This window comes from Camelus bactrianus, chromosome 11 (assembly GCF_048773025.1).
Source record: "Camelus bactrianus isolate YW-2024 breed Bactrian camel chromosome 11, ASM4877302v1, whole genome shotgun sequence".
Classification (NCBI taxonomy): Eukaryota; Metazoa; Chordata; class Mammalia; order Artiodactyla; family Camelidae; genus Camelus; species Camelus bactrianus.
The window spans coordinates 51,297,233-51,315,537 of record NC_133549.1 but is presented as its reverse complement, the minus strand read 5'-3'; the positions used below and the strand labels follow the sequence as shown (position 1 = coordinate 51,315,537).

At 38.0% G+C, this 18,305-nt stretch overlaps 2 long non-coding RNA genes across 2 annotated transcripts in view; one reads left to right on the top strand and one right to left on the bottom strand.

Moving 5' to 3' along the window:
* Nucleotides 1–9,135: 9,135 nt before the first annotated feature.
* Nucleotides 9,136–15,690, top strand: LOC141579134 (uncharacterized). The gene is made up of 5 exons (XR_012510227.1): nt 9,136–9,756; nt 10,849–11,031; nt 11,591–11,684; nt 13,699–13,872; nt 15,556–15,690. It is a non-coding gene; the product is annotated as an uncharacterized LOC141579134 (long non-coding RNA).
* Nucleotides 15,691–15,798: 108 nt separating this feature from the next.
* LOC123613119 (uncharacterized) overlaps nt 15,799–18,305 on the bottom strand; it is a 58,844-nt gene continuing 56,337 nt past the window's right edge. The window contains exon 6 of the long non-coding RNA XR_012510226.1: nt 15,799–15,870. This is a non-coding gene — a long non-coding RNA (uncharacterized LOC123613119). The remainder of the gene's footprint in view (nt 15,871–18,305) is intronic.

Genomic DNA, 18,305 nt, shown 5'->3' with positions numbered 1-18,305 from the left:
TTAATTTTTCCCAAGCAGAAGTCTGGCCTCTGTTCTGAGAGGTAATCTCTAAAGCCTTGGAATGTCCTGCCTCATAAGAGTGTCTTTGTTTACCTGGGAACCTTAGGACATACCAGATAGTCTATGCTAACAATGTGACTTATGGTGGGGGCTTTGGGCCACCCCTATCACCTCAGCTTCTGGAGAGGCTGGAAGCTAAGATGTGGTGATAAACCATATCTATGTGATGGGGCCCCAAATAACTCTGGACATTGTTGCTCAGGTATGCCTCCCTGTCTGGCAACACTCTGTGTGTATTGTCATGTGTATTGTCACATATCACTGCTGGGATGAGTCAGCAGTGTCAGAGACTCCACTGGGAGAGGGCAACTGGAAGGTTTGTGCTTGGAACTCTGCCGGACTCTGCCCCAGGCATTGCTTCCCTTGGCCAATTTCAATCTGTAAGTTTTCACTGTAATAAACCATAATCATGAGTATAACAGTGTCCAGTGATTTCTGCAAATCTTCCAGTGAATTATTGAATCTGAGGGTGGCTTTGGGGACTCCCAATCTCTGCATATCACAAAGAGACTGAGTCACCCAGCAGAGCCAGTGAGGAAAGTTATATCCATTAGAGAAGATAAAATAGCCTCATTGTCTTGTCAACTCTGAGTGACACTTTGTAAATATGTGACCCTACTACCCAAGCAGGGACTCTTTACCAATCCAAATGGATGGATGAAGGAATCAGTTGGTAAGTCTTTCTTCTCCAAGAGTAAGGAAGAGAACCAGAGCACTGCCTTCAATCGTTTTAAAGCTGTCATGTGAGAAAGGAACTAAAATTAGTTTGTCTGGCTAGAGGGTTATATAAAGCCCAACTGAGGGAAGCTATGGAGGGCCAGATTTCAGTTTATTCTAAGCACAAACTTAGTGACAACCAGAGGCCTCTAAAGACAGAAGGGGCTGGCTCAAAGACATTCCAGTTCCTCATCACCAGGGATCTAGAAATAGAGGCTGAATGACCCCTTGGACTGAGTTTGTGTATGAGGCGAGAGTTGACTCAAATGTCCTATAAGTTACATTCCAAACTGAGAGGCTGTGATTGGGATGTAACAGAATGTGGCAAAATGGTAGGCCTATATATGGGTATATTATTCTTTCAACTTTTTTGTAGGTTTGAAATTTTTTTAAAGTTGACAAACAAACAAAAAAGGAAACTACTTGGTGGCTGAAAATCAGTCATTCTAGAAAGAAACAGAAGTTTGTTTTTGTTTTTTAACATGTTAGGATTAGACTCAAGAATAATGGGTAGTCCATATGATGAAAAATACACCTACATTTTGCCATTATTGACATATCTAGGTATTTAGTCTTTTTGTATTTAATTACTGCTATGAACTGAATTATATCTCCCCCTAAATTTATATATCAAAGTCCTCACCCCAAAGGTAACTATATTTGGAGACATGGCCTTCAGGAGATAATAAAAGTTAAATGAGGTCATAAGGATGGTCCCTAATCCAATAAGATCAGTGGCCTTATAAGAAGAGAGAGAGAAAGGTTTCTTCCTCTCCCCTCAATGTGAGGACACAGGGAGATGGCAGCTAGCTACAAGCCAGGAAGAAAGCTCTCCCCATGAATCTAACCCTGCTGGACCTTGATCATGGACTTTCCAGCATCCAGAATGGTAAGAAAATAAATGTCTATTATTAAAGCATCCCGGTTTATGGTATTTTGTTATGTCAACCCTAGTAGCCTAAGGCAGTGATCTTTTAGTGATTTACTAACTTATTTCTTCCCTGAGTAACATTATTTTTATTACTATGGTTTTTATACATAAAAGGAATATAAATATATCTTAGTATATTTACAGAGGCAGGCAAAGCATTAACAGTGGCATTTCTGAAGATAGTTTAGGTGTGCTACCTTGCAAGCACACAGTACAGAGCAGATGATGGTGATAGCAGTTACTGCAGGACTGGCTCAAGAGCTTCTTGTTCTGGGATGAAATAGCAAGAGAAAGGTACTCCCCTCAGATCCTGCAATCAGGCAACTCCACTGTTCACAACTGTTATTTTTCAAAGTTATGGCAGTAGGGGTAGAACTGCGCTGGCAGTGTAATTTTTTAAGGAATTTTCTCCCATTTATAAGATGCTGCATTATCAAATCAAATTGTAAATCCAAATCGAAGTACAGTTGGTCTGTATTCATAGGTTCTGATTCAACCAACTGCAGATGGAAAATATTCCCCTCCCAAAATTCTGGAAAGTTCCAAGAAGCAAAACTTGAATTTGCCCCTTGCTGGCAGTTATTTACATAGTATTTACATTGTATTTCAATTATTTATATAGCTTTTACATTGTATTAGGAATGACAAGTAATTCAGAGATGATTTAAAGTATACAGGAGAATATGCTTGGTTATATGCAAATAGTACACCATTCTATATAAGGGACTTGAGGATCCATGGATTTTAGTGTCTTCAGGGGTCCTAAAACCAATCTCCCATGGATACTGATGGACAATTGTATGTCCATTTGGTACATTTGTTCTTCACTTATTTCTGGGGTTAGGGGGTAAAGGGGAAATAGTTTTATTTCCCCTCTACAACAACAGTATGATTCGGAATCTAATAGACCATCACACAATTCTGTTGGTTGATTATTCTATGCTGCCAGGAGACAAAATAAATAACTTTTGAAACTTCATTTGTTAGTCCCAGGACTTTTTACAATGACACGTGTTGAGACAAATTGCATGCTTAAAAATCTGTCACTAACATCAGTTTTGCATAAAAAACTATTCAGCAACTGTTACAGTGACATTTCTTTGTTGGTGGTGGAAATAATGTGTGAATAGCTGTGCTAATTTAGAGGCAATTTTCAAGTTTCATGACTGCATAAAAAAACTAAGAGTAGTTCAATAGGGAATGTTTGTGGGGGAGTTGTTGGTAGATTTTCTTATTGATTTATTATATCTTGGCAAACTGATATGATTGAAATGAATTAAATATCAGACATACTTAATATTTTATATGCTGTATGTCATCATAATAGCAAAGGACATAGATCACATTATTGACTGCCTTTGGATTTTAAAAATAAAGATTGCTCTTTTGATGAATACCATGCCATTATTGTCTGCCTTGCTCTGTCAAATTAAAAAATATAATGGCTATCTTTATTCCCACTTTAAAGCATGGCAGTCATCAAAATGTTGAAATCTAGCACAGTATAAAAAGAAGTCATTTTTGTAAGTGGGTTAAACTATGTAGCAAGGGCCTCCAATGAAAGTCAATGTTTTCATGGAGACCTCAGAGCCTTATGTGACAAACCTGGGCACCAACGCTTCAAACATTCCCAATCCTATATTTGTTGCCAGATGCTCCTAAACCTAAAATCCTTCAGGTTTCAAGAATTTGGGAAAGGGAGTGTTAAAAGTATCTCTTTGTTTCCAAAAAGGTACTTTTAGCTTGGAAGCAGCAGAAACCTATTTTAACTAGCTTATGTGAAAAGAAAATTCATTATAAAGAAGCTGTGGTATATTTATACAATGGAATACTACTCAGCCATAAAAAAGAATAAAATAATGTCATTTGCAGCAACATGGATGGAGCTGGATATCATCATTCTAAGAGCAGTAAGCCAGAAAGAGAAAGAAAAATATCATATAATGTCACTTATACGTGGAATCCTAAAAAAAAAAAAAAAACACAAACTAACTTACCTACAAAACAGAAACAGACTCACAGACATAGAAAACAAATTTATGGTTACCCAGGGGGAAGTGGGTGGGAAGGGTTAAATTGAGAGTTCAAGATTTCCAGATACTAACTAATATATATAAAATAAACAGCAAATTTATACTGTACAGCACAGAGAATTATATTCAATATCTTGCAGTAACTTATGGTGAAAAAGAATAAGAAAATGAATATATGTATGCTCATGTATGACTGAAGCATTATGCTATACACCAGAGATTGACATGACATTGTAAACTGACTATACTTCAACAAAAATACATATATACACAAAAAAAAAAAAAGGATACAGGGATGCTAAAAAGAAAAGAAAAAGAAATGAAAAGGAACCTTAAATGCATACTACAAAGTGAAAGAGGACAATCAGAAAAGGCTACATACTGTATAATTTCAACTATATGACACTGTGAAAAAGGCAAAACTATAAAGATCAAGAGTTGTTGGGGAGGGATGAATAGGTGGAGAACAAAGGATTCTTAGGGCAGTGAAAACACTCTGTATAATACCATAATGATGGATACATGCCATTATACATACATCCAAATCCATAAAATATACAGCACCAAGAGCAAACCATAATATAAACTATGGGCTTTGGGTGATTATGATTTGTTAATGTAGATTCATCAATTATGATAAAATGAACCACTTGATGAGTGATGTTGATAATGGGGGAAGCTATGCACGTGTTGGAGGCAGAGGGTATTTGGGAAATCTCCATACTTTCCTTTAAATTTTGTCATGAACCTAAAACTACTCTAAAAAAATTAAGTCCTTAAAAGAACACAGGGGTATTTCTTGGACACCAAGAACTGTAGGTGTATTTCGGTCTCATGGGGGATCAAAATCTGGAACTCTAAAGGAAACTCAGGCAGCTGCATCTCAGTTTCTGTGTCTTTCCCTTTGGTACTGCAGACTCTCTCATGTCTGATTTTCATTGTGAATGGCCATCATTCTCGCCCTGGAGAACAGGCTCATTTTTGCCTACAGTGGAAGATAGCGCTACTCAACTCCAGTGAGCAACAAAGTCTGAACAGCACCTCTGAATACGGAGCCCTTTTCTCACTCAAAATTGTTCTTAACCTGGGTCCATGAATTTAGATAGCATTTAAAATTTTACATGTTCATTTTCACTAACCTCTAACTGAAAATTCATTTTCTTCCAATATGAATCTAGGCAACAAAGCACAGTAGAAACTGCAGGAACTGTAACTTTGTCACTGTGATGGCTGTTAGGATTTACTATATTAAAATTTGCTATTAATAACTGTATTCCAGTATAATTGGTTTTCTTTGTTATCCCATAAATTTTACTTTGTGTATGTGGAGTATGGTAGAATATGCCACCCCAAAATATACCACTTTGGTATAAGGATTATTTTGAGCTAAAGGCACTTGAGAAATAGTAGGTGCAAAGTGTTCTCTGACTTTCCCCCTTTTTCTTCCTGAAAGCAGAGAATAAAACCCCATATAGGATATATCCTCCCCAAAGCAGGGAAAAAACATTTTTGTCACCAGGGAAGGGGAGTTGAGGTCAAGAGAAATCTGTACAAACCAACCTTGTAAACTAATCTTCATCTTCGTCATCACTTTCCCACTATTAACAACCCCAGCTCAATTCCCCTTGGCCTTGTCACATTTTCACAATTCACAACTTTGTCCAACTCTGTACATAAGTGTTCAACTCTAACTGATTCTTTGGGTCTTCATTTCCTTATGAGTGCTCCAGTTTCACTTAAAATTTATATTAAATAAATGTATATGCTTTTCTCCTGTTAATCTATGTCATGTCAGTTTAATTCTCAGGCCCAGCAGAAAACCCTAAGACAACTGAGGTAAAAATTTGTCTCCCCAAAACATGGATAGGATTCTGAGGAGTCTCTAGGCTTCATGGACTGCCAAAGGGGTCCATGGCAAAAAAAAAAGGGGGGGTGGTGAGGGGAAGAGGATGTCAAAAATCCCAGAGAACTCTTTCTCAGGGAGTCCTGCTTTTCACAAGGTTTTAAGCAGCAACCATATGCCAGTGATTCCCTGATTTTCATCTGCAGCCTGGACTTCACTCCTCCGTTGCTCTATTGCCACTCTGTTGAATCCCAGCAATAGCCCTTAACTGGTCTCCCTGCATACATAAGGATGAATTTTTAAAAACTATATAATATTATTTCAGAGGAAATACTAAAATCACAGTTAACATTTCCCAGAGTTGACTATGAACCAGACTCTCTGCTGTTACTGCACTAATCTTTTAACAAGCCTATGAGGTATGTACTATCATTATCACTATCCCACACATGTGGAAACTAAGGGATACAGAAGGAAAAGAACTTTCCCAAAACCACACAGTGGCAGAGCTGGGATTATGACTTCGGAGTCAAAAGTACATTCTTTAATCTTTTTTTGAAATAACTTTTAATCATGAAAAATTTTAAACATATCCCAAAATCAGAGTATAGTAAACTCCCATGTACCTATCACACAGATTCAACAATTGTCAACACTTTGACAATTTTATTTCCTCTATTACCCACCCCCAACTTTCATCTTTTTTTCTTTTTTCTTTATATATGAAGTATTTTAAAGCAAACCTCAGACATCATAGAATTACATCCAGTAGAATAGTAGAACCAGTAGAATCCAGTAGCACACTTCAGTGAAATGATGTATTAAAAATAGTAATTTAATCATACCATCCTCTGTTTAACATACTTTAGCAGACTTGTGTTCTACTTTGGATAAATCCTTAATATGACCTAGCCACTCCTGAATCACCTGGCCCAGGCTTACCTCAACTATAACACCATTTGATGACTCTCTCTGCCTTACTTGAGAAAATTCTAGGCACACTCAACTTTTTTCAGTCCCTCTAGCTCTTTTTCATTGGGTAATGGCCTTCCTACATCTTTTCTTAACCCTGGGAAGCTTTTCCTTCTGCCCATCCTCCTGTTTAAATGTCCCTTTCTCGGAGAAATCATCCTGTGCTAATTTAGATTTCAAGTTCTTCCCAGTCTAATTCTTTCTCAGCCTAATTCTTTCTTACAGCATCCCATTCTTTGCTCTCATCTCACTTCTCACAATGAATAATTTTGCATTTATTTGCATGTGTGTCTGTCTCTGCCACTAGGCTATAAGAGACGTGTCAGTCTTGTTCAGTAATCCATACCGCATCTCAACACAGCATCTGGCACAAAGTAAGCACTCACTAAAATGTATATATAATGTATTATTTAAAGTTAAAAGTTAAGTGTAAAAGGAGCAGTTTTATCAAATTTTGAAAAGGAAGAGCTATTTTACTTAAACATATAATTTTCCATTGTTTCTGGCTATATTAACAGACAAGACTATTCATCAACACTGGATGATAAAGGATTGATAAGTTATTTTAGATCATCCTTTATTTAAAAAAAAAAAAAGACACCCTCTTTCCAGCATATAAAATTTGCCACCATTATCTACAAGAGCTAGAAATTTGTGACATGCTTTTCTTTGGTTATACATATGTGTGTGTGTGTGTAGTTAATATTTTGGAAGCACTGGAGATCTCAATAAGAAATTCAGGTGACTTTCTCGGAAATATGAGTCAGGTCTTAGAAACCTGCCTCTACGGCAGTCAGTATAAAACAGTCGTTTTCCCATTACTGTGAAGTATAGAAAATCCGGCATTTATTTTATCTGAACCAGCTCCCTGCTTCAGACTGCTACCCTGAAATACTGTTCGGGGCTGAATCTTTATTGCAGTGTGTATAAAATGGAATTCAGTCCATTGCTACATTTGCTGCAGTTAACTGACATGATGGATTACATGCACTCAATCAGAGTACATTTAGCATTATGATTTAGTAACGTGGCCAAAAGAGGAACATTTGTTCTCTTTTTGTTATACAATAATGTTTTTATTAGAAAAGTAATGTATGTACATTGTTGAAAATTGGAAAATGCTGAAAAATAAAAGGAAGAGAATGAAAAGAGCTGATGGTCCCATCACCAAGAAACAATCACCATTAATATTTTGACTTACTTGCTTTCAGATTTTCTTGTTATGGAATTACTGATATTTGATCCTTTTGACCTACAAAAATGTCAATTTCATATGGTTTGCACTAATTTATCTAAACAATGTCATTTACATATTATTTTACATACTTAAAAAAGCATACTAAACAGATTGTTTTGTAGTTTGCTTTTCTCATTGAACATTATAATTTAAGTATTTGTTCATAACATAAACATTTTTTGAAAACATTATCATGAATATTATATTTTAATGTATGAATGTACCACAGTTTACCTAATGATTCACCTACTATTGGACATATCAGTTGTAACTATTACAAATAGTACTTTGATAAACATCTCTATATGTAATTATTTGTATCTATTTGATTATTTTTGTTTTTAGAAATGGGATGATTGACTACAGGTTATAAATCTTCTAAAGTCTACTGGTACATACTTCAAGAATTTGATTTGAAGAAGAAACATGTTCTATGAGTGCAAGGGCCATGTCTGTTTGCTCTTCTGACTCCCCAGTGGTTAGACTATACCTCTCACATTGACTGTACTCAATAAAACATTTGTTCACTGGATTAAAATAGGGCACCAGATGCTAAAAAAATTTTTTTCAGAAATAGCATTTTTTAGCTTAATATATATATATATATATCAGAGATATTTTATAGTAGTTGAAAATATGAATCCTCAAATTAGATAAATCATAGTTTAAACTTAGAACCTTCAATTTACTAGCTATGTAACCTTGGGAGTATATTTAAGTTTTTTGGACTCTAGTTTTCTCCTCTGTAAAACAGAAAGATTGACAGCATCAACCTCACTGAGATGTTATGAGGATTAAATAAGATAATTTGTTCAGAGGGGCATTATGGTACCAACCACATAGTAATTGCTCAATAAATGTTTTCTATTACTATTTTACACAATTGAGAAATTCTGAAAATACTTTTCACCCAAAAGTAGGCAATAAGGAAAAGAGATGATTCTACATAAACATCTCAAAAATGAGTCAAGAAATATAAATGAGAAAACACAACTATGAAAATTTTGTTTCATAACCTTTTAAATTCCTTGCTGGTTGTTTTTATTATCCCAGGTCTATTTCCCTCTAATGGTTGGCATTAAAATATTCACAGGAAAAAGAGCTCCTTTTGGAGGGGAGCATAGAAGGGGCTGCTGGAAAGACTGGCACCCTACCCTACAGCCAGGCTTCCCAAGGGGGTGTTGCCGACTCAGACAGAGGAGGTGATGTGGACAGGAGCAAGAACACAGGGGACAGACATAGACTGAAAAGGGACTTTGAAACTTGAAGAGTTTCAGATCTGAACAAACTGCTGACATTGTGTGGCTGGGTTGGGTCATGGGCTGCAATGGGAGAGTTGAAACCAAGCAATCTCTAGACAGTCTTTCTTGATAACAGAGCTGTTCATGTTCCCTATCTCTTGCTTAAGGAAAAAATTTAGTCTCCTGAACCTTCCCTAAGTTTCAAAAAGTCTGGCTCAAAGGGCTAATGATCAGAGGGGTAACAATATGCAGAGACAAAAAACAGCAGTTGGGCAGGAGAACTGGTAACAATTTAAACAATAGAACAGCCATGTAGCAGAGTCACAGGACTTTTAGTTCCTCTCTGAAGGACATAGATAATAATATCTGATGCACATTCCCAAGTTATTTTTACAGAAACCAGACTTCTACCAGATGAAAGCTGCTGACTGCAAGCACGTAGACTCCAGACCAGTTGGAACCAGAAGGTTGATGACTGAGATTCCTGAAACATCATCCTGTTACCTCACCATCAACCAATCAGAGAATTGTACATGAGCTTATCACAAAGACAGAGACCTTCTCCCTCACATTATCTTTAAAAACCCTTCCCTGAAAGCCAGCAAGGAGTTTGGGTCTTTTTGCATTAGCTGCCCATTCTCCTTGCTTGGCACCCTGCAATTAAAGCTGTACTTTCCTTCATCACAGCCTGGTGTCAGTAGCTTGGCTTTGCTGTATGTCAGGTGAGCAGACTCAAGGTTGGTTCAGTAATAGCCTATGGACCAAGCAGGTATTGGGCATAAGGCCATGCACTGACACATTGAGGACTGAGTGGCAGCAGGTCAGCAGTGTTGGGAGAGGACTGGCCTTGGGTGGGTGTGCTGGTATTGAGAGAAGGGACCATATCAAGCCTTAGTTTTTCAGATACCTTCTGTTCAATTATTTAATCTGCAATTATTATTGCAAGCCTACTATGTGTCAGGCACTTTTGTAGGCCCAGGGGAGTCAGCAGTGAACAACAAAAAGACAAACAGTCTACCTACCTTTTGTGGAATTGTATTCTAGTGGGAGGATATAGACAATAAACAATAAGTACAATACATGTATACATGATAGTATGTATTAGAAATTGATAAATGCTTGAACAAAAAAGAGCCAGATAATGAGGATGGTAAGAGTGGGTGGAGAGAAAGTTTGTGATTTTGAATGGGGTTAGTCTGGATAGACCTTTTTAAAAAAGTGACTTAAAAAAAAAAAAAGTGACTTTAGAGCCAAGACTTAAAGGAGGTAAGGGAGCAAGCTCTATAGATACAAGGAGAGAGTGTTTCAGGCAGAGGACCAGAAAATGTGAAGGCCCCAAGGTAAGTGTCTCTGTTTTTGAAGAAAAACAGGGAGACCAGAGTTGCTGGAGCATAGTGAACCAGGGAGAGAATGGTAGGAAATAAGGGCAGGGAGATGAATGGGGAACCAGTTAGTGTAGAGCCCAAGAGGCCATTTTAATACTGGGTAGTCCTGGATCAGAGTTTCTCAGTTATGTTCTATGAATGATGCATATTCTACAAGATGGGTTTCCTTGGCCCCTGCCCAGGCTGCTCAAATGGAACGTAGCTACAAAACATATACTCCTAAATTCAACATTCAGGTATTCTCCAAAGTTCACTCTTCCTGTGATGGGTAGAGGAATTTGTGGGCAACCCTGGGGAAATAAGTAGGAGATGAAGATGATGCTCAGATAGATCCGCCCTTGGTACTTGCTTTGGAGAATTTCAAATATGTTGTAAGACTCTGGTGGCTGGGTGAAACCCTCACACTCTTGAACCTTCTATTCCTTCAAGGACATAACTGGGGATCCCTCCATTTTTGAGAGACTATAATTCTCTGTAAGGACCTCAACATGAAAACAGCTTGCTGAAGTGGGAAGATCTTATTCCCCAAAAGTAAATCGAAGCTATGGCAGCCTTTCTACTAAAAGGATCTTTTTAATGATTAACAGAAGCCATCACAATAATGAAGAGGAGGTAAGTATGAGTAAGAACTATGATTATTCAGGATCTCTATGAGTAAATGTATCACTTCAAAGTTCTTCAAAACACACAAAATTCTCCAGCTTTGGAGTCAAAAGCTAAAGCATTTATTTACATTTTAAGATTTTGTGGAATGAAAATATTATGCATTTAAGAGCTACTTACAGCTTTACCATTTTTTAACCTTTATCTCAGACTTCTTATTTTTAAATATTTGTTCTCTCTCTATGGAAACTCAAAGCTTCATTTATTTAAATTTCAGGGATGTTCAAACATTAAAATAAATATTTAGAATTCATGCTACATATGTGTTTTCAATTCATGTGAATATATATAATATATATAACTATAAATAGTTATTTAAAAAATCAGAAAGCTCTGCCAAGAGGTTGGGGGCCAAATGAGTAAGAGCTACCTAGTTGGAATTAAGCCACTTTAAGGAGCTACTCTTTCTGGAGGCTTATCTATTGATCACCTTAACAAACATTTCTTTGTTGGTGTGACAGGTTGCTGACCTTAGATCTTAATCCCAGCCTTGGCTTTCCCCTTCCAGGTAAAACTTTCATCAGATCAGTTTACTCAGAAGAATGCTTGCTGGCCTGATCATACCCTTCCAACAAGCAGCTGCAGAGGGACAAGTGTGAAAGGTTTGGCTTGTAGGCCCATATGTTCAACACTAGTTTCTCCCCCTAGAAGTTCTACATGCTCTCCTCAGTCTCCTTATCTCAGGAAATGGAACTACCATCCTTTTAGTTGTTCAAACTAAAAAGCTAGGAGTAGTCGTTTGACTCACCAACTCCATCCCCGCCCCTCCCACCATGTATATCCAATAAATCAGCCAATCCAAACAGCTCCATCTCCAAAAGATGTAGTGACTCAGTCCCTTTCCTTCACTGACAACACTCTTGCTTTATAACTTCATCACCTCTGGCCTCAGTTATTGTGAGAGCTGTCTAAATAATCCCCATGCTCCCAAGCCTGTCCTCCTAATGGCAGTCAGAATGGTTTTTAAAAACCTGTATCATTTCATTCCTCTATGTGAAATCCTCCACATCTCTCACTGGACTAAAATAAAATTAAAATTCCTTTCCTTGGCCCACAAGACTTTCACTTGACTAGACTCCTGCCTACCTTTCTGACTTCATCTTCTTCCCTGCTGCTCTACTCCAGCCACTCTCACCTACTTTTGTTTCTTAAACTTGTTCAGTTTGTTCTAGCCTTTGCACTAGCTGTTTCCTTTCCCTGGAACATGCCCTCGAACCCCTTATCCTCTCAAGGCTAGCTCCTTATCATTCAGGTCTCAACTAAAATACCTTTCCTCAAAGGGGCCTTCCCTGACACCCCCGCCCCACCATAAAGTGGCCCCCACAAGTCAGTCTCTATCCTATTTTAATTCCCAAAAGGATACTCTTCTTATTTTTCTTTTGTAGCTATCTCCCACCTATGCCCAGAATGTGAACTCTATGAGACCAGGAATTTCTCCTATGCAATTTTCCACTATATCCCAGCACCTGGAACAGTGCTTGGCAAATAGAGGGCACTCTATAAATATTTGGTGAATGAGTTAAGTTTCCTTTTGGTGGGGTTGGTTTCTGTCTAAGAATCTGGCAGGGCTGGTTATCCACATCCAACCTATAACTCTGTAGAGCCTATTTCTCCCTAGCCACACCGCTGATAGGTCATCATCCCTAGTGGTGGGAGAAGGGGTGGTCACAGTGAGGGAGTGGGTGAACTAGCCTAAGTTGAATAGTTCAACTCAAAAGACTCAAAATTCATGCTCTTATGTGTATAAATTGGTAACATTCTGTTTTCACTTATTAGAATACTTTCATTTCACTTAGGTGAAAGAGAAAGACAAATACTGTATAATATCACTTACATGTGGAAATTTTAAATATAAGAAACTAGCGAATATAACAAAAAAGAAACAGAAATTTGTTAGAGAACAAATTAGTGGTTACCAATGGGGAGAGGGAAGGGGAAGGGGCAATACAGAGGCAGAGGATTAAGAGGTATAAAGTATTATGTATAAAATAAGCTGTCAGTTTATACTGTACAACACAGGAAACATAGCCAATATGTTATAATAACTGTAAATGGAGTATAACCTTTAAAACTGTGAATCACTCTATTATACAGGTATAACATATAATATTGTACATTAACTGTACTTCAATAAGGATTTTTTAAAAGAATATTTTGCATTTATATATAAATGTTCTAAGAACTAAGACTAATAGCCATCTCTTTAGTTCTCTGCTATCTCTGCACAATACAAAGAGAACAATCATTACTCTCAGTTTCCCCTGAGAAACTTAGAGGATACTACTAAAATTATTTTAGAAGTTTTAAAAATTGGTGGTCAATGCTATTTTAAATATGCAAAATTAAAATCAAGAGCCATATAATCTAGTAACTTAACTAAAGGACACATAACTTTGGGCTTTGAATCATGAGAAAAGATAACAGACAAAGCAATGGTCTAGAAAGCATACTATAAAAAGGAAGCTATTTTTATATTTTAGGCAATGCCTTCTATGAGTGAGTACTTTGCTTTGGTGTTTAAATAATTCTCTGCTTTCTTCAGATTATTAGTGATTTATTTTTCCTGATTGTAAAAGTAGCGCATACTCATCAAATATTTGGAAAACACTGCTGCAGGGATAATTTGGCTGGATGAGAGCTGAGGGAGTGAAACTGCACAGAGATAAACATGTGGCATGAGACAGCACTGCCCCCTAGAGGCCTGTGGTGCGCTGCCAGCGAATGCTCAGCAGCTTCTTGCCTGCCTTGGAAGCTTGTGGCTGTGGAAGCCTGTATGGTGATTTGAGCCAGGTAAGAAGTCCCATGGAAGACTTTGTCCTGGTCCACAGTGGGCTTCCCTCACGGACAGACCTGCCTGATAGTCTTAGGTTCTTCCCGGAGGCTGGAATGGAGGGAAGGCATTGGCCCCTTTGAGAAAACGCTGAGTGAGACTCAAGTCTGTAGTGTCAGCAAGACAGTGGTCAGAGGGAGGGAGTCGTGTTAGGGTGTTCCCCTGCCTCCCCTCGCTCACTTTACCAGGCCTGTGAATGATAGAAGGAAAGGTGTCACCAGGACCCACCAGAGAAGAAGCAGGGGCTCTCCTGGTGGCCAAGGGGAAAGAAAAACAAAGGTCAGTGGTTCTGAGGAAGGTTCCAGAGCACAGCCTTCCAGTCGGGGGTAACACAGCACAATGGGCAACAGAAGGACAGGAAATAGAGCCCTCAGACATCACAGTAGAGGATCTTCAGAGATACAAGAAGCTGTTCTGACTTTACAGCTCTGCTCCTAAGAAAAAACTGCAGAGGGGAGTCTCTGGACATGACTAGGTATTCACAGTTGAGGGAGTGGGACCTCTGAGCACTAGGATTTGTGTAATTACTGTAAATTTGATATGTTTTTACTCAATGCCTGGTGATGTCAAAGGCCATCAAGTTTACACAGAAAAAGAAGAAAAAAAGCCTACTTACTATCCAGTCACAGCAAGACAACCACTTTTATCATTTTGATATATTTCCTTCCAGTCTTATTCTTATGCATATTTTATCCTGTATATGCAATTTCATTTCCTACTTTCTAATTTATAACATCAGCACTTCTCCTTACTATTAAAAATGCTTTTAGCTCTGGAAAACAGACCTACAATTTCTTATGGAGTTAGTACTTACCACATGACCCAGTAATACTACTCCTAAGTATTTACCCTAGAGAAATAAAAACTTATGTTCACACAAAATCCTCTTCATGAATGTGTATAGCAGCTCTATTCATCACCAAACACTGGAAACAAGCCAAATATCCTTCAATGGGTAAATAGGTCAACTGTGGTACATCAATGCATTGGAATACTACTCAGCCATAAAAAAGAAAGGAACTATTGGTATGTGCAGCAACACTGATGAACCTCAAAAGCATACTGAGTGAAAGAAACCAGTGCCAAAAGACTGAAGTACATATTGATAATTCCATCTATGTAACATTCCAGAAAAGATAAAACTATAAATACAGAAAACAGTCCTGATTGTCAGGTCCTGGGGGGAGGGGGTCAGGGCATGATACAAACGAATAGCACAGGGAGATTTTTGGGGGTGATGCAACTGTTTCTTATCTTGATTTTGGTGGTGGTTATACAAATCTATATAGATGTTAAAATTCATGGACCTGGTCACATCAAAAAGTCAACTTCATTATATCTTAATTTTAAAAATAAAATAGGTTGAAATGCTTTTAAAACATATTTTAAAATAACTTTTTAATAAACATTCCAGCAAGAGCCTTGTGTCATAATTTAGTTACCTCTTCTCCTACTGTAGAACTCTTGGATTGTTCCTATCTCTGTATAAATAAAGCTGTATTGAAAATTTAAGGCATACATCTTTGTTCAGAGTGAGGATTTTTTTCCATTAGGATAGAGTCCCAGAAGTGGAATTACTGAGATGATGGTTATGCACATTTTTTAAACTCTTGGTATATTCTTCCCAATTGCTTTCTATTCAGGGTTATATCAATTGACCCACCCACTGGCAGTGTCTGAGAATAAATGGCTTGGACATTCTTAAGTATGTGAAATTAGAAGACTTAATTCAGGGTTGTCTGGAGAATCATCGTGGGGAAGAAAGAGAATTAAGAGAAGAAGAGGTGGGTGAGTGTCTAGACCAGGAGAGAAACGAGACCTTCAGACCTGAGGATTATCTGCTTTATAGGTTTGTGCTTTTCTTATAATGCCAACTTTGCTCCTTACCTTTCTTGGTTCCAATAGCTTTCAGGATTGGTTTTCACTTTCTTATTTTATCTCCTCCCTGTCTTCTAGCCCTAATGCAAGAACAAAGTTAGGATACCAAAGTTAGCAAGGCCGTTTTACATAACTGACTTGGCAATCCTTTTTAAACACTAACCATGTGAAAGGTACCATGCTAGCCATTGAGAGGGGTGGCAAAGAGTGATAAGAATGGTTTCTGCTACCGCGGAGCTTACAGTGCAACATGAAGAGGTGAAGATAATATCACTTTCCCACCCAGTACCATCTTTGTCCCTCCTACATTGCTAATGATGATGATGCAAATGATAACACCAACAGTTTATCCATTTCAAGAAAGAGCTATTGCTATGAGTCGGGTTCATCAATTTCACAAAAGTTGTGAAATTAAGCCATGCCTTGCTAGATGGGTGCATCCAATTAAATGCATTCCTGGTAGGGAAATGACACGTGTAGAGGGGAGAGTATGGGAACTGTGATTGTTTCCCCTTAATGTCCTTGTAGAAAAACAAACAGCATTCGGAAAACCTCCTCTCCTAAGGTAAATAGAAGCTGACTCAATAGCCCATTTCCATGCATCAGCTTGCTGGGGAAAACTGAACGGCCTATTCCCCAAAGCAGTGTTCCTCTCACACAGATAGAGATATCATGCATAATAAATTGGGAAAACTTGTGAAATGAAACATCTGTTCTGCATGCTTAAACTGAGGCACTCTTAAGATATGAATTTCCACTCCATAATCTAGGGGCTGTGATGATGAGCTCAGAATGAGTTTGGAAGGTTCATCTCTTGCCAATAAAAAAGGTTCATCATCTTTCTCCAACTTTTATAATAATTACTTTGGAACATTTTAGATAGGAAATTGAAAGAGACAGGAGGCAAGGAATGAGGACAGAACTGAAGAAAATTGATAAAAGAGTCAATAAAGCTAAAGAACATTGAGAAATGAATTTTAATGATGAAGCCAACAATGCCTTCAGCTAATTTAACCAAATCAACAAAGCCATTATATTGTATATAGGGTGTTTATTTTGCTACAAATCTATGTAGATTGAAAGTATGTATATAATGAAATGCAAAAATCTCCTATGTTTGGCATCTGAACAACTGCATAAATGTTTGAGAATTTTTTTTCCTTTCTCGATGCCCTCAATTTCCCCTACCTAGTAGCAGCTGTGTACCACTTTCTAAAACACTGTTGGTTTTCAGTCTAGACCAGTCTCCAAGTTTACTCTTGACCTTGTATAAAATATCAACTCACGGATTCTACCAGGTAAACAAGTGTGAGATTTTTTTTTGAGGTCAATTTTGGCACAGATTATCTTTTTTCTTACCATGATGCTGCATATTTTTGACACTAATACTACATCATACAGATTTCAAAGCCTCTTTCCAAATATTGTCTCATTGAATTTGACCAGAGCTTGGAAATAAGTTGGGCAAATGTTTTCACCCATCATTCTATAAAGAGGGAAACTGAGGGTCTAAGATTGACTTTCCCAAGGTCACACAGGGAACTAGAAGAAGACAGTAGGTCTCCTAAATCCCATTACTCTGCTTTTCTATTGTATTATATACTCCATGTTTGAATGATAGCCAGAATTTTTTTTCATAGGAAACTCTCAGGAGAGATGTTCCCAAATCCCTTTACCCTTATCTAATTTCTGGTTAAGCCCATATCCTCTTCCATTTCCCCTTCTTGGCAGACATGTGGTATCATCAGTGTGGAAAAGACTGGTGATGCTAACCCAAAGGACAGAAAGTTCAAAGGCACTTCTCGTGGTGGCCCAGAGCATTGCACTGAATTACCTGAGGACACCAGCAACTAAGTGGGCAGAGATACCTGATTTAGGAACCACAATATTGGTAATGACCTTGTGGAGCCCCATATGGTAATCTAAAGTAGTGAAAACCATGGCCTAGGTCCAAGGTGAACTGGCCTAACCATGAGGGCAGTGGTCAGAAGGAAGTTTTACGCAAGTGTACCAGGATGGGACATGTTAGCAAGGTCTGCACTGTAACAAAGTGGCCACTGGGACAATGGTCAAGAGGGACAGTGATGCCTGCATCCTAGTGTGAAGGGATAGGAGAGCACGTATGTTACTTTCTGTGGTGGTATCCATTGCTGCACATGAGGACACAATTATTCTCCTAATCTTGGGATGCTGGGTATCCTCCCTGAGCCTTCTTAGATACGAGAGGAGGCATGTGAAGGACAGGAGGGAGCAGAAAGGAAAACGAATGAGCAGAGATTATATAAAAGGCATATTCAATAAGAGATTGCAAGAGTGAAAAAATACACCTTTCACTACTTTCTCTGACATAACATGAAAACAATAACCATTATCAAAGACCATTTTTTCCCTTGGGATATTAAAGGAGAAGTAAAGCCACCTGACCCCAGTGCCTCAGTCTTTGCTTACAGAACCCCCCTTGGAGACACTAGATGTGTATTTGGAGAGGTGGATTTGTAGATAGAGTGACCTAATG